This window comes from Ascidiella aspersa, chromosome 4, assembly GCF_963924565.1.
Source record: "Ascidiella aspersa chromosome 4, kaAscAspe10.2, whole genome shotgun sequence".
Classification (NCBI taxonomy): domain Eukaryota; kingdom Metazoa; phylum Chordata; class Ascidiacea; order Phlebobranchia; family Ascidiidae; genus Ascidiella; species Ascidiella aspersa.
Window position 1 is genome coordinate 24,519,338 of NC_139450.1, and position 16,552 is coordinate 24,535,889.

Here is a 16,552-nt window from a genome sequence, read left to right on the forward strand (position 1 = left end):
ACTTAAATAAATCATAATTTGCCTACGACAATTGGTATTCCTAGGCGGTCACCCATCCAAGTACTAACCAATCCCGACGTTGCTTAACTTCCGAGATCGGACGAGATCGGGTGCATTCAACCTGGTATGTTCGTAGCCAGTATTGGTCAACATTTTTTGGTCTAATCTATTTAAAAATGTAAAAACTTAAATAAATGATATTATGCCTACGACAATTGGTATTCCTAGGCGGTCACCCATCCAAGTACTAACCAATCCCGACGTTGCTTAACTTACGAGATCGGACGAGATCGGGTGCATTCAACCTGGTATGGTCGTAGACAGTATTGGTCAACATTTTTTGGTCTAAAATCTTTAAAAATGTTAACATTTAAATATATTTGAAAAATCATATTTTGCCTATGACAATTGGAATTGCTAGGCGGTCACCCATCCAAGTACTAACCAATCCCGACGTTGCTTAACTTCCGAGATCGGACGAGATCGGGTGCATTCAACCTGGTATGGTCGTAGCCAGTATTGGTCAACATTTTTTGGTCTAATCTATTTAAAAATGTAAAAACTTAAATAAATCATATTTTGCCTACGACAATTGGTATTCCTAGGCGGTCACCCATCCAAGTACTAACCAATCCCGACGTTGCTTAACTTCCGAGATCGGACGAGATCGGGTGCATTCAACCTGGTATGGTCGTAGCCAGTATTGGTCAACATTTTTTGGTCTAATCTATTTAAAAATGTAAAAACTTAAATAAATAATATTTTGCCTACGACAATTGGTATTCCTAGGCGGTCAACCATCCAACTACCAACCAATCCCGACGTTGCTTAACTTCCGAGATCGGACGAGATCGGGTGCATTCAACCTGGTATGTTCGTAGTCAGTATTGGTCAACATTTATGGTCTAATCTATTTAAAAATGTAAAAACTTAAATAAATCATATTGTGCCTACGACAATTGGTATTCCTAGGCGGTCACCCATCCAAGTACTAACCAATCCCGACGTTGCTTAACTTCCGAGATCGGACGAGATCGGGTGCATTCAACCTGGTATGGTCGTAGACAGTATTGGTCAACATTTATGGTCTAATCTATTTAAAAATGTAAAAACTTAAATAAATCATATTGTGCCTACGACAATTGGTATTCCTAAGCGGTCACCCATCCAAGTACTAACCAATCCCGACGTGGCTTAACTTCCGAGTTCGGACGAGATGGGGTGCATTCAACCTGGTATGGTCGTAGCCTGTATTGGTCAATATTTTTTGGTCTAATCTATTTAAAAATGTAAAAACTTAAATGAATCATATTTTGCCTACGACAATTGGTATTCCTAGGCGGTCACCCATCCAAGTACTAACCAATCCCGACGTTGCTTAACTTCCGAGATCGGACGAGATCGGGTGCATTCAACCTGGTATGTTCGTAGCCAGTATTGGTCAACATTTTTTGGTCTAATCTATTTAAAAATGTAAAAACTTAACTAAATCATATTTTGCCTACGACAATTGGTATTCCTAGGCGGTCACCCATCCAAGTACTAACCAATCCCGACGTTGCTTAACTTCCGAGATCGGACGAGATCGGGTGCATTCAACCTGGTATGGTCGTAGACAGTATTGGTCTACATTTATGGTCTAATCTATTTAAAAATGTAAAAACTTATATAAATGATATTAAGCCTACGACAATTGGTATTCCTAGGCTGTCACCCATCCAAGTACTAACCAATCCCGACGTTGCTTAACTTCCGAGATCGGAGGAGATCGGGTGCATTCAACCTGGTATGGTCGTAGACAGCATTGGTCAACATTTATGGTCTAATCAATTTAAAAATGTAAAAACTTAAATAAATCATATTGTGCCTACGACAATTGGTATTCTTAGGTATGGTCGTAGCCAGTATTGGTCAACATTTTTTGGTCTAATCTATTTAAAAATGTAAAAACTTAATTAAATCTTATTTTGCCTACGACAATTGGTATTCCTAGGCGGTCACCCATCCAAGTACTAACCAATCCCGACGTTGCTTAACTTCCGAGATCGGACGAGATCGGGTGCATTCAACCTGGTATGGTCGTAGACAGTAATCGTCAACATTTATGGTCTAATCTATTTAAAAATGTAAAAACTTAAATAAATTATATTGTGCCTACGACAATTGGTATTCCTAGGCGGTCACCCATCCAAGTACTAACCAAGATCGGGTGCATTGAACCTGGTATGGTCGTAGGCAGTGTTGGTAAACATTTTTTGGTCTAAAATCTTTAAAATGCTAACATTTAAATATATTTTAAAAATAATATTTTGCCTATGACAATTGGTATTGCTAGGCGGTCACCCATCCAAGTACTAACCAATCCCGACGTTGCTTAACTTCCGAGATCGGACGAGATCGGGTGCATTCAACCTGGTATGGTCGTAGACAGTATTGGTCAACATTTTTTGGTCTAAAATCTTCAAAAATGTTAACATTTAAATATATTTTATAAATCATATTTTGCCTATGACAATTGGAATTCCTATGCGGTCACCCATCCAAGTACTAACCAATCCCGACGTTGATTAACTTCCGAGATCGGAAGAGATCGGGTGCATTCAACCTGGTATGGTCATAAGCAGTATTTCTCAACATTTTACGTCTAATCTATTTAAAAAAGTAAAAACTTAAATAAATCATATTTGCCTACGACAATTGGTATTCCTAGGCGGTCACCCATCCAAGTACTAACCAATCCCGACGTTGCTTAACTTCTGAGATCGGACGAGATCGGGTGCATTCAACCTGGTATGGTCGTAAGCATTATTTCTCAACATTTTACGTCTAATCTATTTAAAAAAGTAAAAACTTAAATAAATCATATTTTGCCTACGACAATTGGTATTCCTAGGCGGTCACCCATCCAAGTACTAACCAATCCCGACGTTGCTTAACTTCCGAGATCGGACGAGATCGGGTGCATTCAACCTGGTATGGTCGTAGACAGTATCGGTCAACATTTATGGTCTAATCTATTTAAAAATGTAAAAACTTAAACAAATCATATTGTGCCTACGACAATTGGTATTCCTTGGCGGTCACCCATCCAAGTACTAACCAATCCCGACGTGGCTTAACTTCCGAGATCGGACGAGATGGGGTGCATTCAACCTGGTATTGTCGTAGCCTGTATTGGTCAATATTTTTTGGTCTAATCTATTTAAAAATGTAAAAACTTAAATAAATCATATTTTGCCTACGACAATTGGTATTCCTAGGCGGTCACCCATCCAAGTACTAACCAATCCCGACGTTGCTTAACTTCCGAGATCGGACGAGATCGGGTGCATTCAACCTGGTATGTTCGTAGCCAGTATTGGTCAACATTTTTTGGTCTAATCTATTTAAAAATGTAAAAACTTAAATAAATCATATTTTGCCTACGACAATTGGTATTCCTAGGCGGTCACCCATCCAAGTACTAACCAATCCCGACGTTGCTTAACTTCCGAGATCGGACGAGATCGGGTGCATTCAACCTGGTATGGTCGTAGACAGTATTGGTCAACATTTATGGTCTAATCTATTTAAAAATGTAAAAACTTAAATAAATGATATTATGCCTACGACAATTGGTATTCCTAGGCGGTCACCCATCCAAGTACTAACCAATCCCGACGTTGCTTAACTTCCGAGATCGGACGAGATCGGGTGCATTCAACCTGGTATGGTCGTAGATAGTATTGGTCAACATTTTTTGGTCTAAAATCTTTAAAAATGTTAACATTTAAATATATTTTAAAAATCATATTTTGCCTATGACAATTGGTATTGCTAGGCGGTCACCCATCCACGTACTAACCAATCCCGACGTTGCTTAACTTCCGAGATCGGGTGCATTCAACCTGGTATGGTCGTAGCCAGTATTCGTCAACATTTTTTGGTCTAATCTATTTAAAAATGTAAAAACTTAAATAAATCATATTTTGCCTAATACAATTGGTATTCCTAGGCGGTCACCCATCCAAGTACTAACCAATCCCGACGTTGCTTAACTTCCGAGATCGGACGAGATCGGGTGCATTCAACCTGGTATGGCCGTAAGCAGTATTTCTCAACATTTTATGTCTATTCTATTTTAAAAATAAAAACTTAAATAAATCATATAATGCCTACGACAATTGGTATTCCTAGGCGGTCACCCATCCAAGTACTAACCAATCCCGACGTTGCTTAACTTCCGAGATCGGACGAGATCGGGTGCATTCAACCTGGTATGGTCGTAAGCAGTATTTCTCAACATTTTACGTCTAATCTATTTAAAAAAGTAAAAACTTAAATAAATCATATTTTGCCTACGACAATTGGTATTCCTAGGTGGTCACCCATCCAAGTACTAACCAATCCCGACGTTGCTTAACTTCCGAGATCGGACGAGATCGGGTGCATTCAACCTGGTATGGTCGTAGACAGTATTGGTCAACATTTATGGTCTAATCTATTTAAAAATGTAAAAACTTAAACAAATCATATTGTGCCTACGACAATTGGTATTCCTTGGCGGTCACCCATCCAAGTACTAACCAATCCCGACGTTGCTTAACTTCCGAGATCGGACGAGATGGGGTGCATTCAACCTGGTATGGTCGTAGCCAGTATTGGTCAACATTTTTAGGTCTAATCTATTTAAAAATGTAAAAACTTAAATAAATCATATTTTGCCTCCGACAATTGGTATTCCTAGGCGGTCACCCATCCAAGTACTAACCAATCCCGACGTTGCTTAACTTCCGAGATCGGACGAGATCGGGTGCATTCAACCTGGTATGTTCGTAGCCAGTATTGGTCAACATTTTTTGGTCTAATCTATTTAAAAATGTAAAAACTTAAATAAATGATATTATGCCTACGACAATTGGTATTCCTAGGCGGTCACCCATCCAAGTACTAACCAATCCCGACGTTGCTTAACTTACGAGATCGGACGAGATCGGGTGCATTCAACCTGGTATGGTCGTAGACAGTATTGGTCAACATTTTTTGGTCTAAAATCTTTAAAAATGTTAACATTTAAATATATTTGAAAAATCATATTTTGCCTATGACAATTGGAATTGCTAGGCGGTCACCCATCCAAGTACTAACCAATCCCGACGTTGCTTAACTTCCGAGATCGGACGAGATCGGGTGCATTCAACCTGGTATGGTCGCAGCCAGTATTGGTCAACATTTTTTGGTCTAATCTATTTAAAAATGTAAAAACTTAAATAAATCATATTTTGCCTACGACAATTGGTATTCCTAGGCGGTCACCCATCCAAGTACTAACCAATCCCGACGTTGCTTAACTTCCGAGATCGGACGAGATCGGATGCATTCAACCTGGTATGGTCGTAAGCAGTGTTTCTCAACATTTTATGTCTATTCTATTTTAAAAATAAAAACTTAAATAAATCATATTTTGCCTACGACAATTGGTATTCCTAGGCGGTCACCCATCCAAGTACTAACCAATCCCGACGTTGCTTAACTTCCGAGATCGGAGTAGATCGGGTGCATTCAACCTGGTATGGTCGTAGACAGTATTGGTCAACATTTATGGTCTAATCAATTTAAAAATGTAAAAACTTAAATAAATCATATTGTGCCTACGACAATTTGTATTCCTAGGTATGGTCGTAGCCAGTATTGGTCAACATTTTTTGGTCTAATCTATTTAAAAATGTAAAAACTTAAATAAATCATATTTTGCCTACGACAATTGATATTCCTAGGCGGTCAACCATCCAAGTACTAACCAATCCCGACGTTGCTTAACTTCCGAGATCGGACGAGATCGGGTGCATTCAACCTGGTATGGTCGTAGACAGTAATCGTCAACATTTATGGTCTAATCTATTTAAAAATGTAAAAACTTAAATAAATCATATTGTGCCTACGACAATTGGATTCCTAGGCGGTCACCCATCCAAGTACTAACCAATCCCGACGTTTCTTAACTTCCGATATCGGACGAGATCGTGTGCATTCAACCTGGTATGGTCGTGGACAGTATTGGTCAACATTTATGGTCTAATCTATTTAAAAATGTAAAACTTAAATAAATCATATTGTGCCTACGACAATTGGTATTCCTAGGCGGTCACCCATCCAAGTACTAACCAATCCCGACGTTGCTTAACTTCCGAGATCGGACGAGATCGGGTGCATTCAACCTGGTATGTTCGTAGCCAGTATTGGTCAACATTTTTTGGTCTAATCTATTTAAAAATGTAAAAACTTAAATAAATGATATTATGCCTACGACAATTGGTATTCCTAGGCGGTCACCCATCCAAGTACTAACCAATCCCGACGTTGCTTAACTTACGAGATCGGACGAGATCGGGTGCATTCAACCTGGTATGGTCGTAGACAGTATTGGTCAACATTTTTTGGTCTAAAATCTTTAAAAATGTTAACATTTAAATATATTTGAAAAATCATATTTTGCCTATGACAATTGGAATTGCTAGGCGGTCACCCATCCAAGTACTAACCAATCCCGACGTTGCTTAACTTCCGAGATCGGACGAGATCGGATGCATTCAACCTGGTATGGTCGTAAGCAGTATTTCTCAACATTTTATGTCTATTCTATTTTAAAAATAAAAACTTAAATAAATCATATTTTGCCTACGACAATTGGTATTCCTAGGCGGTCACCCATCCATGTACTAACCAATCCCAACGTTGCTTAACTTCCGAGATCGGACGAGATCGGGTGCATTGAACCTGGTATGATCGTAGACAGTGTTGGTAAACATTTTTTGGTCTAAAATCTTTAAAATGCTAACATTTAAATATATTTTAAAAATAATATTTTGCCTATGACAATTGGTATTCCTAGGCGGTCACCCATCCAAGTAGCAACCAATCCCGATGTTGCTTAACTTCCGAGATCGGACGAGATCGGGTGCATTCAACCTGGTTTGGTCGTAGACAGTATTGGTCAACATTTTTTGGTCTAAAATCTTTAAAAATGTTAACATTTAAATATATTTTAAAAATCATATTTTGCCTATGACAATTGGTATTGCTAGGCGGCCACCCATCCAAGTACTAACCAATCCCGACGTTGCTTAACTTCCGAGATCGGACGAGATCGGGTGCATTCAACCTGGTATGGTCGTAGACAGTATTGGTCAACATTTTTTGGTCTAAAATCTTCAAAAATGTTAACATTTAAATATATTTTATAAATCATATTTTGCATATGACAATTGGAATTCCTATGCGGTCACCCATCCAATTACTAACCAATCCCGACGTTGCTTAACTTCCGAGATCGGACGAGATCGGGTGCATTCAACCTGGTATGGTCGTAAGCAGTATTTCTCAACATTTTACGTCTAATCTATTTAAAAAAGTAAAAACTTAAATAAATCATATTTTGCCTACGACAATTGGTATTCCTAGGCGGTCACCCATCCAAGTACTAACCAATCCCGACGTTGCTTAACTTCCGAGATCGGACGAGATCGGGTGCATTCAACCTGGTATGGTCGTAGACAGTATTGGTCAACATTTATGGTCTAATCTATTTAAAAATGTAAAAACTTAAACAAATCATATTGTGCCTACGACAATTGGTATTCCTAGGCGGTCACCCATCCAAGTACTAACCAATCCCGACGTTGCTTAACTTCCGAGATCGGGTGCATTCAACCTGGTATGGTCGTAGCCAGTATTGGTCAACATTTTTTGGTCTAATCTATTTAAAAATGTAAAAACTTAAATAAATCATATTTTGCCTACGACAATTGGTATTCCTAGGCGGTCACCCATCCAAGTACTAACCAATCCCGACGTTGCTTAACTTCCGAGATCGGACGAGATCGGGTGCATTCAACCTGGTATGGTCGTAGACAGTATTGGACAACATTTTTTGGTCTAAAATCTTTAAAAATGTTAACATTTAAATATATTTAAAAAATCATATTTTGCTATGAGAATTGGTATTCCTAGGCGGTCACCCATCCAAGTACTAACCAATCCCGACGTTGCTTAACTTCCGAGATCGGACGAGATCGGGTGCATTGAACCTGGTATGGTCGTAGAATGTGTTGGTAAACATTTTTTGGTCTAAAATCTTTAAAATGCTAACATTTAAATATATTTTAAAAATAATATTTTGCCTATGACAATTGGTATTCCTAGGCGGTCACCCATCCAATTACTAACCAATCCCAACGTTGCTTAACTTCCTAGATCGGACGAGATCGGGTGCATTGAACCTGGTATGGTCGTAGACAGTGTTGGTAAACATTTTTTGGTCTAAAATCTTTAAAATGCTAACATTTAAATATATTTTAAAAATAATATTTTGCCTATGACAATTGGTATTCCTAGGCGGTCACCCATCCAAGTAGCAACCAATCCCGATGTTGCTTAACTTCCGAGATCGGACGAGATCGGGTGCATTGAACCTGGTATGGTCGTAGACAGTATTGGTCTACATTTTTTGGTCTAAAATCTTCAAAAATGTTAACATTTAAATATATTTTATAAACCATATTTTGCCTATGACAATTGGAATTCCTATGCGGTCACCCATCCAAGTACTAACCAATCCCGACGTTGCTTAACTTCCGAGATCGGACGAGATCGGGTGCATTCAACCTGGTATGGTCGTAAGCAGTATTTCTCAACATTTTACGTCTAATCTATTTAAAAAAGTAAAAACTTAAATAAATCATATTTTGCCTACGACAATTGGTATTCCTAGGCGGTCACCCATCCAAGTACTAACCAATCCCGACGTTGCTTAACTTCCGAGATCGGACGAGATCGGGTGGATTCAACCTGGTTTGGTCGTAAACAGTATTGGTCAACATTTTTTGGTCTAAAATCTTTAAAAATGTTAACATTTAAATATATTTTAAAAATCATATTTGCCTATGACAATTGGTATTGCTAGGCATCACCCATCCAAGTACTAACCAATCCCGACGTTGCTTAACTTCCGAGATCGGACGAGATAGGGTGCATTCAACCTGGTATGGTCGTAGACAGGATTGGTCAACATTTTATGGTCTAAAATCTTCAAAAATGTTAACATTTAAATATATTTTATAAATCATATTTTGCCTATGACAATTGGAATTCCTATGCGGTCACCCATCCAAGTACTAACCAATCCCGACGTTGCTTAACTTCCGAGATCGGACGAGATCGGGTGCATTCAACCTGGTATGGTCATAAGCAGTATTTCTCAACATTTTACGTCTAATCTATTTAAAAAAGTAAAAACTTAAATAAATCATATTTGCCTACGACAATTGGTATTCCTTGGCGGTCACCCATCCAAGTACTAACCAATCCCGACGTTGCTTAACTTCCGAGATCGGACGAGATGGGGTGCATTCAACCTGGTATGGTCGTAGCCAGTATTGGTCAACATTTTTAGGTCTAATCTATTTAAAAATGTAAAAACTTAAATAAATAATATTTTGCCTATGACAATTGGTATTCCTAGGCGGTCACCCACCCAATTACTAACCAATCCCAACGTTGCTTAACTTCCTAGATCGGACGAGATCGGGTGCATTGAACCTGGTATGGTCGTAGACAGTGTTGGTAAACATTTTTTGGTCTAAAATCTTTAAAATGCTAACATTTAAATATATTTTAAAAATAATATTTTGCCTATGACAATTGGTATTCCTAGGCGGTCACCCATCCAAGTAGCAACCAATCCCGATGTTGCTTAACTTCCGAGATCGGACGAGATCGGGTGCATTCAACCTGGTATGGTCGTAGACAGTATTGGTCTACATTTTTTGGTCTAAAATCTTCAAAAATGTTAACATTTAAATATATTTTATAAACCATATTTTGCCTATGACAATTGGAATTCCTATGCGGTCACCCATCCAAGTACTAACCAATCCCGACGTTGCTTAACTTCCGAGATCGGACGAGATCGGGTGCATTCAACCTGGTATGGTCGTAAGCAGTATTTCTCAACATTTTACGTCTAATCTATTTAAAAAAGTAAAAACTTAAATAAATCATATTTTGCCTACGACAATTGGTATTCCTAGGCGGTCACCCATCCAAGTACTAATCAATCCCGACGTTGCTTAACTTCCGAGATCGGACGAGATCGGGTGCATTCAAGCTGGTATGGTCGTAGACAGTATTGGTCAACATTTATGGTCTAATCTATTTAAACATGTAAAAACTTAAATAAATCATATTGTGCCTACGACAAATGGTATTCCTAGGCGGTCACCCATCCAAGTACTAACCAATCCCGACGTTGCTTAACTTCCCAGATCGGACGAGATCGGGTGCATTCAACCTGATATGGTCGTAGCCAGTATTGGTCAACATTTTTTGGTCTAATCTATTTAAAAATGTAAAAACTTAAATAAATCATATTTTGCCTACGACAATTGGTATTCCTAGGCGGTCACCCATCCAAGTACTAACCAATCCCGACGTTGCTTAACTTCCGAGATCGGACGAGATCGGGTGGATTCAACCTGGTTTGGTCGTAAACAGTATTGGTCAACATTTTTTGGTCTAAAATCTTTAAAAATGTTAACATTTAAATATATTTTAAAAATCATATTTGCCTATGACAATTGGTATTGCTAGGCATCACCCATCCAAGTACTAACCAATCCCGACGTTGCTTAACTTCCGAGATCGGACGAGATAGGGTGCATTCAACCTGGTATGGTCGTAGACAGGATTGGTCAACATTTTATGGTCTAAAATCTTCAAAAATGTTAACATTTAAATATATTTTATAAATCATATTTTGCCTATGACAATTGGAATTCCTATGCGGTCACCCATCCAAGTACTAACCAATCCCGACGTTGCTTAACTTCCGAGATCGGACGAGATCGGGTGCATTCAACCTGGTATGGTCATAAGCAGTATTTCTCAACATTTTACGTCTAATCTATTTAAAAAAGTAAAAACTTAAATAAATCATATTTGCCTACGACAATTGGTATTCCTAGGCGGCCACCCATCCAAGTACTAACCAATCCCGACGTTGCTTAACTTCCGAGATCGGACGAGATCGGGTGCATTCAACCTGGTATGGTCGTAAGCAGTATTTCTCAACATTTTACGTCTAATCTATTTAAAAAAGTAAAAACTTAAATAAATCATATTTTGCCTACGACAATTGGTATTCCTAGGCGGTCACCCATCCAAGTACTAACCAATCCCGACGTTGCTTAACTTCCGAGATCGGACGAGATCGGGTGCATTCAACCTGGTATGGTCGTAGACAGTATTGGTCAACATTTATGGTCTAATCTATTTAAAAATGTAAAAACTTAAACAAATCATATTGTGCCTACGACAATTGGTATTCCTTGGCGGTCACCCATCCAAGTACTAACCAATCCCGACGTTGCTTAACTTCCGAGATCGGACGAGATGGGGTGCATTCAACCTGGTATGGTCGTAGCCAGTATTGGTCAACATTTTTAGGTCTAATCTATTTAAAAATGTAAAAACTTAAATAAATCATATTTTGCCTACGACAATTTGTATTCCTAGGCGGTCACCCATCCAAGTACTAACCAATCCCGACGTTGCTTAACTTCCGAGATCGGACGAGATGGGGTGCATTCAACCTGGTATGGTCGTAGCCAGTATTGGTCAACATTTTTAGGTCTAATCTATTTAAAAATGTAAAAACTTAAACAAATCATATTGTGCCTACGACAATTGGTATTCCTTGGCGGTCACCCATCCAAGTACTAACCAATCCCGACGTTGCTTAACTTCCGAGATCGGACGAGATGGGGTGCATTCAACCTGGTATGGTCGTAGCCAGTATTGGTCAACATTTTTAGGTCTAATCTATTTAAAAATGTAAAAACTTAAATAAATCATATTTTGCCTACGACAATTGGTATTCCTAGGCGGTCACCCATCCAAGTACTAACCAATCCCGACGTTGCTTAACTTCCGAGATCGGACGAGATCGGGTGCATTCAACCTGGTATGTTCGTAGCCAGTATTGTTCAACATTTTTTGGTCTAATCTATTTAAAAATGTAAAAACTTAAATAAATTATATTTTGCCTACGACAATTGGTATTCCTAGGCGGTCACCCATCCAAGTACTAACCAATCGCGACGTTGCTTAACTTCCGAGATCGGACGAGATCGGGTGCATTCAACCTGGTATGGTCGTAGACAGTATTGGTCAACATTTATGGTCTAATCTATTTAAAAATGTAAAAACTTAAATAAATGATATTATGCCTACGACAATTGGTATTCCTAGGCGGTCACCCATCCAAGTACTAACCAATCCCGACGTTGCTTAACTTACTAGATCGGACGAGATCGGGTGCATTCAACCTGGTATGGTCGTAGACAGTATTGGTCAACATTTTTTGGTCTAAAATCTTTAAAAATGTTAACATTTAAATATATTTGAAAAATCATATTTTGCCTATGACAATTGGAATTGCTAGGTGGTCACCCATCCAAGTACTAACCAATCCCGACGTTGCTTAACTTCCGAGATCGGACGAGATCGGGTGAATTCAACCTGGTATGGTCGTAGCCAGTATTGGTCAACATTTTTTGGTCTAATCTATTTAAAAATGTAAAAACTTAAATAAATCATATTTTGCCTACGACAATTGGTATTCCTAGGCGGTCACCCATCCAAGTACTAACCAATCCCGACGTTGCTTAACTTCCGAGATCGGACGAGATCGGATGCATTCAACCTGGTATGGTCGTAAGCAGTATTTGTCAACATTTTATGTCTATTCTATTTTAAAAATAAAAACTTAAATAAATCATATTTTGCCTACGACAATTGGTATTCCTAGGCGGTCACCCATCCAAGTACTAACCAATCCCGACGTTGCTTAACTTCCGAGATCGGAGGAGATCGGGTGCATTCAACCTGGTATGGTCGTGGACAGTATTGGTCAACATTTATGGTCTAATCAATTTAAAAATGTAAAAACTTAAATAAATCATATTGTGCCTACGACAATTGGTATTCCTAGGTATGGTCGTAGCCAGTATTGGTCAACATTTTTTGGTCTAATCTATTTAAAAATGTAAAAACTTAAATAAATCTTATTTTGCCTACGACAATTGATATTCCTAGGCGGTCACCCATCCAAGTACTAACCAATCCCGACGTTGCTTAACTTCCGAGATCGGACGAGATCGGGTGCATTCAACCTGGTATGGTCGTAGACAGTAATCGTCAACATTTATGGTCTAATCTATTTAAAAATGTAAAAACTTAAATAAATCATATTGTGCCTACGACAATTGGATTCCTAGGCGGTCACCCATCCAAGTACTAACCAATCCCGACGTTTCTTAACTTCCGAGATCGGACGAGATCGTGTGCATTCATCCTGGTATGGTCGTGGACAGTATTGGTCAACATTTATGGTCTAATCTATATAAAAATGTAAAACTTAAATAAATCATATTGTGCCTACGACAATTGGTATTCCTAGGCGGTCACCCATCCAAGTACTAACCAATCCCAACGTTGCTTAACTTCCGAGATCGGACGAGATCGGGTTCATTGAACCTGGTATGGTCGTAGACAGTGTTGGTAAACATTTTTTGGTCTAAAATCTTTAAAATGCTAACATTTAAATATATTTTAAAAATAATATTTTGCCTATGACAATTGGTATTCCTAGGCGGTCACCCATCCAAGTTGCAACCAATCCCGATGTTGCTTAACTTCCGAGATCGGACGAGATCGGGTGCATTCAACCTGGTTTGGTCGTAGACAGTATTGGTCAACATTTTTTGGTCTAAAATCTTTAAAAATGTTAACATTTAAATATATTTTAAAAATCATATTTTGCCTATGACAATTGGTATTGCTAGGCGGTCACCCATCCAAGTACTAACCAATCCCGACGTTGCTTAACTTCCGAGATCGGACGAGATCGGGTGCATTCAACCTGGTATGGTCGTAGACAGTATTGGTCAACATTTTTTGGTCTAAAATCTTCAAAAATGTTAACATTTAAATATATTTTATAAATCATATTTTGCCTATGACAATTGGAATTCCTATGCGGTCAACCATCCAAGTACTAACCAATCCCGACGTTGCTTAACTTCCGAGATCGGACGAGATCGGGTGCATTCAACCTGGTATGGTCGTAAGGAGTATTTCTCAACATTTTACGTCTAATCTATTTAAAAAAGTAAAAACTTAAATAAATCATATTTTGCCTACGACAATTGGTATTCCTAGGCGGTCACCCATCCAAGGACTAACCAATCCCGACGTTGCTTAACTTCCGAGATCGGACGAGATCGGGTGCATTCAACCTGGTATGGTCGTAGACAGTATTGGTCAACATTTATGGTCTAATCTATTTAAATATGTAAAAACTTAAATAAATCATATTGTGCCTACGACAATTTGTATTCCTAGGCGGTCACCCATCCAAGTACTAACCAATCCCGACGTTGCTTAACTTCCCAGATCGGACGAGATCGGGTGCATTCAACCTGGTATGGTCGTAGCCAGTATTGGTCAACATTTTTTGGTCTAATCTATTTAAAAATGTAAAAACTTAAATAAATCATTTTTTGCCTACGACAATTGGTATTCCTAGGCGGTCACCCATCCAAGTACTCACCAATCCCGACGTTACTTAACTTCCGAGATCGGACCAGATCGGGTGCATTCAACCTGGTATGGTCGTAGACAGTATTGGTCAACATTTTTTGGTCTAAAATCTTCAAAAATTTTAACATTTAAATATATTTTATAAATCATATTTTGCCTATGACAATTGGAATTCCTATGCGGTCAACCATCCAAGTACTAACCAATGCCGACGTTGCTTAACTTCCGAGATCGGGTGCATTCAACCTGGTATGGTCGTAGACAGTATTCGTCAACATTTATGGTCTAATCTATTTAAAAATGTAAAAACTTAAATAAATGATATTATGCCTACGACAATTGGTATTCCTAGGCGGTCACCCATCCAAGTACTAACCAATCCCGACGTTGCTTAACTTCCGAGATCGGACGAGATCGGGTGCATTCAACCTGGTATGGTCGTAGACAGTATTGGACAACATTTTTTGGTCTAAAATCTTTAAAAATGTTAACATTTAAATATATTTAAAAAATCATATTTTGCTATGAGAATTGGTATTCCTAGGCGGTCACCCATCCAAGTACTAACCAATCCCGACGTTGCTTAACTTCCGAGATCGGGTGCATTGAACCCGGTATGGTCGTAGACTGTGTTGGTAAACATTTTTTGGTCTAAAATCTTTAAAATGCTAACATTTAAATATATTTTAAAAATAATATTTTGCCTATGACAATTGGTATCCTAGGCGGTCACCCATCCAAGTACTAACCAATCCCAACGTTGCTTAACTTCCGAGATCGGACGAGATCGGGTGCATTGAACCTGGTATGGTCGTAGACAATGTTGGTAAACATTTTTTGGTCTAAAATCTTTAAAATGCTAACATTTAAATTTATTTAAAAAATAATATTTTGCCTATGACAATTGGTATTCCTAGGCGGTCACCCATCCAAGTAGCAACCAATCCCGACGTTGCTTAACTTCCGAGATCGGACGAGATCGGGTGCATTCAACCTGGTATGGTCGTAGACAGTATTGGTCTACATTTTTTGGTCTAAAATCTTCAAAAATGTTAACATTTAAATATATTTTATAAATCATATTTTGCCTATGACAATTGGATTTCCTATGCGGTCACCCATCCAAGTACTAACCAATCCCGACGTTGCTTAACTTCCGAGATCGGACGAGATCGGACGAGATCGGATGCATTCAACCTGGTATGGTCGTAAGCAGTATTTGTCAACATTTTATGTCTATTCTATTTTAAAAATAAAAACTTAAATAAATCATATTTTGCCTACGACAATTGGTATTCCTAGGCGGTCACCCATCCAAGTACTAACCAATCCCGACGTTGCTTAACTTCCGAGATCGGAGGAGATCGGGTGCATTCAACCTGGTATGGTCGTGGACAGTATTGGTCAACATTTATGGTCTAATCAATTTAAAAATGTAAAAACTTAAATAAATCATATTGTGCCTACGACAATTGGTATTCCTAGGTATGGTCGTAGCCAGTATTGGTCAACATTTTTTGGTCTAATCTATTTAAAAATGTAAAAACTTAAATAAATCTTATTTTGCCTACGACAATTGATATTCCTAGGCGGTCACCCATCCAAGTACTAACCAATCCCGACGTTGCTTAACTTCCGAGATCGGACGAGATCGGGTGCATTCAACCTGGTATGGTCGTAGACAGTAATCGTCAACATTTATGGTCTAATCTATTTAAAAATGTAAAAACTTAAATAAATCATATTGTGCCTACGACAATTGGATTCCTAGGCGGTCACCCATCCAAGTACTAACCAATCCCGACGTTTCTTAACTTCCGAGATCGGACGAGATCGTGTGCATTCATCCTGGTATGGTCGTGGACAGTATTGGTCAACATTTATGGTCTAATCTATATAAAAATGTAAAACTTAA

General features: G+C 38.5%; 40 non-coding genes and 44 pseudogenes across 40 annotated transcripts; all 84 read right to left on the reverse strand.

The window, feature by feature from the left end:
* Nucleotides 1-19: 19 nt before the first annotated feature.
* Nucleotides 20-138, reverse strand: LOC146154658 (5S ribosomal RNA). The gene has a single exon (XR_014498273.1). It is a non-coding gene; the product is annotated as a 5S ribosomal RNA (ribosomal RNA).
* Nucleotides 139-203: 65 nt separating this feature from the next.
* On the reverse strand, nt 204-322 carry LOC146154659 (5S ribosomal RNA). Its single transcript, XR_014497419.1, has one exon. It is a non-coding gene; the product is annotated as a 5S ribosomal RNA (ribosomal RNA).
* A 74-nt stretch (nt 323-396) lies between these two features.
* Nucleotides 397-515, reverse strand: LOC146154660 (5S ribosomal RNA; annotated as a pseudogene).
* Nucleotides 516-580: 65 nt separating this feature from the next.
* On the reverse strand, nt 581-699 carry LOC146154661 (5S ribosomal RNA). Its single transcript, XR_014496289.1, has one exon. It is a non-coding gene; the product is annotated as a 5S ribosomal RNA (ribosomal RNA).
* Nucleotides 700-764: 65 nt separating this feature from the next.
* On the reverse strand, nt 765-883 carry LOC146154662 (5S ribosomal RNA; annotated as a pseudogene).
* A 64-nt stretch (nt 884-947) lies between these two features.
* Nucleotides 948-1,066, reverse strand: LOC146154663 (5S ribosomal RNA). The gene has a single exon (XR_014495086.1). It is a non-coding gene; the product is annotated as a 5S ribosomal RNA (ribosomal RNA).
* Nucleotides 1,067-1,130: 64 nt separating this feature from the next.
* Nucleotides 1,131-1,249, reverse strand: LOC146154664 (5S ribosomal RNA; annotated as a pseudogene).
* Nucleotides 1,250-1,314: 65 nt separating this feature from the next.
* LOC146154665 (5S ribosomal RNA) lies at nt 1,315-1,433 on the reverse strand. Its single transcript, XR_014498275.1, has one exon. It is a non-coding gene; the product is annotated as a 5S ribosomal RNA (ribosomal RNA).
* A 65-nt stretch (nt 1,434-1,498) lies between these two features.
* Nucleotides 1,499-1,617, reverse strand: LOC146154666 (5S ribosomal RNA). The gene has a single exon (XR_014495087.1). It is a non-coding gene; the product is annotated as a 5S ribosomal RNA (ribosomal RNA).
* Nucleotides 1,618-1,681: 64 nt separating this feature from the next.
* LOC146154667 (5S ribosomal RNA) lies at nt 1,682-1,800 on the reverse strand (annotated as a pseudogene).
* A 168-nt stretch (nt 1,801-1,968) lies between these two features.
* LOC146154668 (5S ribosomal RNA) lies at nt 1,969-2,087 on the reverse strand. The gene has a single exon (XR_014495088.1). It is a non-coding gene; the product is annotated as a 5S ribosomal RNA (ribosomal RNA).
* A 223-nt stretch (nt 2,088-2,310) lies between these two features.
* LOC146154669 (5S ribosomal RNA) lies at nt 2,311-2,429 on the reverse strand (annotated as a pseudogene).
* A 74-nt stretch (nt 2,430-2,503) lies between these two features.
* Nucleotides 2,504-2,622, reverse strand: LOC146154670 (5S ribosomal RNA; annotated as a pseudogene).
* A 63-nt stretch (nt 2,623-2,685) lies between these two features.
* Nucleotides 2,686-2,804, reverse strand: LOC146154671 (5S ribosomal RNA). The gene has a single exon (XR_014497250.1). It is a non-coding gene; the product is annotated as a 5S ribosomal RNA (ribosomal RNA).
* A 64-nt stretch (nt 2,805-2,868) lies between these two features.
* Nucleotides 2,869-2,987, reverse strand: LOC146154672 (5S ribosomal RNA). The gene has a single exon (XR_014495089.1). It is a non-coding gene; the product is annotated as a 5S ribosomal RNA (ribosomal RNA).
* Nucleotides 2,988-3,051: 64 nt separating this feature from the next.
* On the reverse strand, nt 3,052-3,170 carry LOC146154673 (5S ribosomal RNA; annotated as a pseudogene).
* A 65-nt stretch (nt 3,171-3,235) lies between these two features.
* On the reverse strand, nt 3,236-3,354 carry LOC146154674 (5S ribosomal RNA). Its single transcript, XR_014498276.1, has one exon. It is a non-coding gene; the product is annotated as a 5S ribosomal RNA (ribosomal RNA).
* Nucleotides 3,355-3,419: 65 nt separating this feature from the next.
* On the reverse strand, nt 3,420-3,538 carry LOC146154675 (5S ribosomal RNA). The gene has a single exon (XR_014495090.1). It is a non-coding gene; the product is annotated as a 5S ribosomal RNA (ribosomal RNA).
* Nucleotides 3,539-3,602: 64 nt separating this feature from the next.
* LOC146154676 (5S ribosomal RNA) lies at nt 3,603-3,721 on the reverse strand. The gene has a single exon (XR_014496486.1). It is a non-coding gene; the product is annotated as a 5S ribosomal RNA (ribosomal RNA).
* A 248-nt stretch (nt 3,722-3,969) lies between these two features.
* Nucleotides 3,970-4,088, reverse strand: LOC146154677 (5S ribosomal RNA; annotated as a pseudogene).
* Nucleotides 4,089-4,151: 63 nt separating this feature from the next.
* Nucleotides 4,152-4,270, reverse strand: LOC146154678 (5S ribosomal RNA). The gene has a single exon (XR_014495530.1). It is a non-coding gene; the product is annotated as a 5S ribosomal RNA (ribosomal RNA).
* A 64-nt stretch (nt 4,271-4,334) lies between these two features.
* On the reverse strand, nt 4,335-4,453 carry LOC146154679 (5S ribosomal RNA). Its single transcript, XR_014495759.1, has one exon. It is a non-coding gene; the product is annotated as a 5S ribosomal RNA (ribosomal RNA).
* Nucleotides 4,454-4,517: 64 nt separating this feature from the next.
* Nucleotides 4,518-4,636, reverse strand: LOC146154680 (5S ribosomal RNA; annotated as a pseudogene).
* Nucleotides 4,637-4,701: 65 nt separating this feature from the next.
* Nucleotides 4,702-4,820, reverse strand: LOC146154681 (5S ribosomal RNA; annotated as a pseudogene).
* Nucleotides 4,821-4,885: 65 nt separating this feature from the next.
* LOC146154682 (5S ribosomal RNA) lies at nt 4,886-5,004 on the reverse strand. The gene has a single exon (XR_014497420.1). It is a non-coding gene; the product is annotated as a 5S ribosomal RNA (ribosomal RNA).
* Nucleotides 5,005-5,078: 74 nt separating this feature from the next.
* Nucleotides 5,079-5,197, reverse strand: LOC146154683 (5S ribosomal RNA; annotated as a pseudogene).
* Nucleotides 5,198-5,262: 65 nt separating this feature from the next.
* Nucleotides 5,263-5,381, reverse strand: LOC146154684 (5S ribosomal RNA). The gene has a single exon (XR_014496730.1). It is a non-coding gene; the product is annotated as a 5S ribosomal RNA (ribosomal RNA).
* Nucleotides 5,382-5,444: 63 nt separating this feature from the next.
* LOC146154685 (5S ribosomal RNA) lies at nt 5,445-5,563 on the reverse strand. The gene has a single exon (XR_014498429.1). It is a non-coding gene; the product is annotated as a 5S ribosomal RNA (ribosomal RNA).
* A 168-nt stretch (nt 5,564-5,731) lies between these two features.
* On the reverse strand, nt 5,732-5,850 carry LOC146154686 (5S ribosomal RNA). The gene has a single exon (XR_014497188.1). It is a non-coding gene; the product is annotated as a 5S ribosomal RNA (ribosomal RNA).
* Nucleotides 5,851-5,914: 64 nt separating this feature from the next.
* LOC146154687 (5S ribosomal RNA) lies at nt 5,915-6,032 on the reverse strand (annotated as a pseudogene).
* A 63-nt stretch (nt 6,033-6,095) lies between these two features.
* On the reverse strand, nt 6,096-6,214 carry LOC146154688 (5S ribosomal RNA). The gene has a single exon (XR_014498277.1). It is a non-coding gene; the product is annotated as a 5S ribosomal RNA (ribosomal RNA).
* Nucleotides 6,215-6,279: 65 nt separating this feature from the next.
* On the reverse strand, nt 6,280-6,398 carry LOC146154689 (5S ribosomal RNA). Its single transcript, XR_014497421.1, has one exon. It is a non-coding gene; the product is annotated as a 5S ribosomal RNA (ribosomal RNA).
* A 74-nt stretch (nt 6,399-6,472) lies between these two features.
* Nucleotides 6,473-6,591, reverse strand: LOC146154690 (5S ribosomal RNA; annotated as a pseudogene).
* Nucleotides 6,592-6,654: 63 nt separating this feature from the next.
* Nucleotides 6,655-6,773, reverse strand: LOC146154691 (5S ribosomal RNA; annotated as a pseudogene).
* Nucleotides 6,774-6,846: 73 nt separating this feature from the next.
* Nucleotides 6,847-6,965, reverse strand: LOC146154692 (5S ribosomal RNA; annotated as a pseudogene).
* Nucleotides 6,966-7,039: 74 nt separating this feature from the next.
* Nucleotides 7,040-7,158, reverse strand: LOC146154693 (5S ribosomal RNA; annotated as a pseudogene).
* Nucleotides 7,159-7,232: 74 nt separating this feature from the next.
* Nucleotides 7,233-7,351, reverse strand: LOC146154694 (5S ribosomal RNA; annotated as a pseudogene).
* Nucleotides 7,352-7,415: 64 nt separating this feature from the next.
* On the reverse strand, nt 7,416-7,534 carry LOC146154695 (5S ribosomal RNA). The gene has a single exon (XR_014495091.1). It is a non-coding gene; the product is annotated as a 5S ribosomal RNA (ribosomal RNA).
* A 64-nt stretch (nt 7,535-7,598) lies between these two features.
* Nucleotides 7,599-7,707, reverse strand: LOC146154696 (5S ribosomal RNA; annotated as a pseudogene).
* A 65-nt stretch (nt 7,708-7,772) lies between these two features.
* Nucleotides 7,773-7,891, reverse strand: LOC146154697 (5S ribosomal RNA). The gene has a single exon (XR_014495092.1). It is a non-coding gene; the product is annotated as a 5S ribosomal RNA (ribosomal RNA).
* A 73-nt stretch (nt 7,892-7,964) lies between these two features.
* On the reverse strand, nt 7,965-8,083 carry LOC146154698 (5S ribosomal RNA; annotated as a pseudogene).
* Nucleotides 8,084-8,156: 73 nt separating this feature from the next.
* On the reverse strand, nt 8,157-8,275 carry LOC146154699 (5S ribosomal RNA; annotated as a pseudogene).
* A 73-nt stretch (nt 8,276-8,348) lies between these two features.
* On the reverse strand, nt 8,349-8,467 carry LOC146154700 (5S ribosomal RNA; annotated as a pseudogene).
* A 74-nt stretch (nt 8,468-8,541) lies between these two features.
* LOC146154701 (5S ribosomal RNA) lies at nt 8,542-8,660 on the reverse strand. The gene has a single exon (XR_014497891.1). It is a non-coding gene; the product is annotated as a 5S ribosomal RNA (ribosomal RNA).
* A 64-nt stretch (nt 8,661-8,724) lies between these two features.
* Nucleotides 8,725-8,843, reverse strand: LOC146154702 (5S ribosomal RNA). Its single transcript, XR_014497804.1, has one exon. It is a non-coding gene; the product is annotated as a 5S ribosomal RNA (ribosomal RNA).
* A 73-nt stretch (nt 8,844-8,916) lies between these two features.
* LOC146154703 (5S ribosomal RNA) lies at nt 8,917-9,034 on the reverse strand (annotated as a pseudogene).
* Nucleotides 9,035-9,108: 74 nt separating this feature from the next.
* On the reverse strand, nt 9,109-9,227 carry LOC146154704 (5S ribosomal RNA). Its single transcript, XR_014496580.1, has one exon. It is a non-coding gene; the product is annotated as a 5S ribosomal RNA (ribosomal RNA).
* Nucleotides 9,228-9,290: 63 nt separating this feature from the next.
* LOC146154705 (5S ribosomal RNA) lies at nt 9,291-9,409 on the reverse strand (annotated as a pseudogene).
* A 65-nt stretch (nt 9,410-9,474) lies between these two features.
* On the reverse strand, nt 9,475-9,593 carry LOC146154706 (5S ribosomal RNA; annotated as a pseudogene).
* A 73-nt stretch (nt 9,594-9,666) lies between these two features.
* LOC146154707 (5S ribosomal RNA) lies at nt 9,667-9,785 on the reverse strand (annotated as a pseudogene).
* A 74-nt stretch (nt 9,786-9,859) lies between these two features.
* On the reverse strand, nt 9,860-9,978 carry LOC146154708 (5S ribosomal RNA). Its single transcript, XR_014497892.1, has one exon. It is a non-coding gene; the product is annotated as a 5S ribosomal RNA (ribosomal RNA).
* Nucleotides 9,979-10,042: 64 nt separating this feature from the next.
* LOC146154709 (5S ribosomal RNA) lies at nt 10,043-10,161 on the reverse strand. The gene has a single exon (XR_014497949.1). It is a non-coding gene; the product is annotated as a 5S ribosomal RNA (ribosomal RNA).
* A 64-nt stretch (nt 10,162-10,225) lies between these two features.
* LOC146154710 (5S ribosomal RNA) lies at nt 10,226-10,344 on the reverse strand (annotated as a pseudogene).
* A 65-nt stretch (nt 10,345-10,409) lies between these two features.
* LOC146154711 (5S ribosomal RNA) lies at nt 10,410-10,528 on the reverse strand. The gene has a single exon (XR_014497806.1). It is a non-coding gene; the product is annotated as a 5S ribosomal RNA (ribosomal RNA).
* A 73-nt stretch (nt 10,529-10,601) lies between these two features.
* On the reverse strand, nt 10,602-10,719 carry LOC146154712 (5S ribosomal RNA; annotated as a pseudogene).
* A 74-nt stretch (nt 10,720-10,793) lies between these two features.
* LOC146154713 (5S ribosomal RNA) lies at nt 10,794-10,912 on the reverse strand. The gene has a single exon (XR_014496582.1). It is a non-coding gene; the product is annotated as a 5S ribosomal RNA (ribosomal RNA).
* Nucleotides 10,913-10,975: 63 nt separating this feature from the next.
* Nucleotides 10,976-11,094, reverse strand: LOC146154714 (5S ribosomal RNA). The gene has a single exon (XR_014496381.1). It is a non-coding gene; the product is annotated as a 5S ribosomal RNA (ribosomal RNA).
* Nucleotides 11,095-11,158: 64 nt separating this feature from the next.
* LOC146154715 (5S ribosomal RNA) lies at nt 11,159-11,277 on the reverse strand. The gene has a single exon (XR_014495093.1). It is a non-coding gene; the product is annotated as a 5S ribosomal RNA (ribosomal RNA).
* A 64-nt stretch (nt 11,278-11,341) lies between these two features.
* Nucleotides 11,342-11,460, reverse strand: LOC146154716 (5S ribosomal RNA; annotated as a pseudogene).
* Nucleotides 11,461-11,525: 65 nt separating this feature from the next.
* Nucleotides 11,526-11,644, reverse strand: LOC146154717 (5S ribosomal RNA; annotated as a pseudogene).
* A 65-nt stretch (nt 11,645-11,709) lies between these two features.
* Nucleotides 11,710-11,828, reverse strand: LOC146154718 (5S ribosomal RNA; annotated as a pseudogene).
* A 65-nt stretch (nt 11,829-11,893) lies between these two features.
* Nucleotides 11,894-12,012, reverse strand: LOC146154719 (5S ribosomal RNA). Its single transcript, XR_014498278.1, has one exon. It is a non-coding gene; the product is annotated as a 5S ribosomal RNA (ribosomal RNA).
* Nucleotides 12,013-12,077: 65 nt separating this feature from the next.
* Nucleotides 12,078-12,196, reverse strand: LOC146154720 (5S ribosomal RNA). The gene has a single exon (XR_014497644.1). It is a non-coding gene; the product is annotated as a 5S ribosomal RNA (ribosomal RNA).
* A 64-nt stretch (nt 12,197-12,260) lies between these two features.
* LOC146154721 (5S ribosomal RNA) lies at nt 12,261-12,379 on the reverse strand (annotated as a pseudogene).
* A 74-nt stretch (nt 12,380-12,453) lies between these two features.
* Nucleotides 12,454-12,572, reverse strand: LOC146154722 (5S ribosomal RNA; annotated as a pseudogene).
* Nucleotides 12,573-12,637: 65 nt separating this feature from the next.
* On the reverse strand, nt 12,638-12,756 carry LOC146154723 (5S ribosomal RNA). Its single transcript, XR_014496731.1, has one exon. It is a non-coding gene; the product is annotated as a 5S ribosomal RNA (ribosomal RNA).
* Nucleotides 12,757-12,819: 63 nt separating this feature from the next.
* Nucleotides 12,820-12,938, reverse strand: LOC146154724 (5S ribosomal RNA). The gene has a single exon (XR_014497814.1). It is a non-coding gene; the product is annotated as a 5S ribosomal RNA (ribosomal RNA).
* A 168-nt stretch (nt 12,939-13,106) lies between these two features.
* LOC146154725 (5S ribosomal RNA) lies at nt 13,107-13,225 on the reverse strand. The gene has a single exon (XR_014495882.1). It is a non-coding gene; the product is annotated as a 5S ribosomal RNA (ribosomal RNA).
* Nucleotides 13,226-13,289: 64 nt separating this feature from the next.
* LOC146154726 (5S ribosomal RNA) lies at nt 13,290-13,407 on the reverse strand (annotated as a pseudogene).
* Nucleotides 13,408-13,470: 63 nt separating this feature from the next.
* LOC146154727 (5S ribosomal RNA) lies at nt 13,471-13,589 on the reverse strand (annotated as a pseudogene).
* A 73-nt stretch (nt 13,590-13,662) lies between these two features.
* LOC146154728 (5S ribosomal RNA) lies at nt 13,663-13,781 on the reverse strand (annotated as a pseudogene).
* A 74-nt stretch (nt 13,782-13,855) lies between these two features.
* On the reverse strand, nt 13,856-13,974 carry LOC146154729 (5S ribosomal RNA; annotated as a pseudogene).
* A 74-nt stretch (nt 13,975-14,048) lies between these two features.
* Nucleotides 14,049-14,167, reverse strand: LOC146154730 (5S ribosomal RNA; annotated as a pseudogene).
* Nucleotides 14,168-14,231: 64 nt separating this feature from the next.
* On the reverse strand, nt 14,232-14,350 carry LOC146154731 (5S ribosomal RNA). Its single transcript, XR_014496992.1, has one exon. It is a non-coding gene; the product is annotated as a 5S ribosomal RNA (ribosomal RNA).
* A 64-nt stretch (nt 14,351-14,414) lies between these two features.
* LOC146154732 (5S ribosomal RNA) lies at nt 14,415-14,533 on the reverse strand (annotated as a pseudogene).
* A 65-nt stretch (nt 14,534-14,598) lies between these two features.
* Nucleotides 14,599-14,717, reverse strand: LOC146154733 (5S ribosomal RNA; annotated as a pseudogene).
* A 74-nt stretch (nt 14,718-14,791) lies between these two features.
* Nucleotides 14,792-14,900, reverse strand: LOC146154734 (5S ribosomal RNA; annotated as a pseudogene).
* A 64-nt stretch (nt 14,901-14,964) lies between these two features.
* Nucleotides 14,965-15,083, reverse strand: LOC146154735 (5S ribosomal RNA). The gene has a single exon (XR_014495095.1). It is a non-coding gene; the product is annotated as a 5S ribosomal RNA (ribosomal RNA).
* Nucleotides 15,084-15,338: 255 nt separating this feature from the next.
* On the reverse strand, nt 15,339-15,456 carry LOC146154736 (5S ribosomal RNA; annotated as a pseudogene).
* A 73-nt stretch (nt 15,457-15,529) lies between these two features.
* On the reverse strand, nt 15,530-15,648 carry LOC146154737 (5S ribosomal RNA; annotated as a pseudogene).
* A 74-nt stretch (nt 15,649-15,722) lies between these two features.
* LOC146154738 (5S ribosomal RNA) lies at nt 15,723-15,851 on the reverse strand (annotated as a pseudogene).
* A 63-nt stretch (nt 15,852-15,914) lies between these two features.
* LOC146154739 (5S ribosomal RNA) lies at nt 15,915-16,033 on the reverse strand. Its single transcript, XR_014497815.1, has one exon. It is a non-coding gene; the product is annotated as a 5S ribosomal RNA (ribosomal RNA).
* A 168-nt stretch (nt 16,034-16,201) lies between these two features.
* Nucleotides 16,202-16,320, reverse strand: LOC146154740 (5S ribosomal RNA). The gene has a single exon (XR_014495883.1). It is a non-coding gene; the product is annotated as a 5S ribosomal RNA (ribosomal RNA).
* A 64-nt stretch (nt 16,321-16,384) lies between these two features.
* On the reverse strand, nt 16,385-16,502 carry LOC146154741 (5S ribosomal RNA; annotated as a pseudogene).
* Between the last annotated feature and the right edge of the window lie 50 nt (nt 16,503-16,552).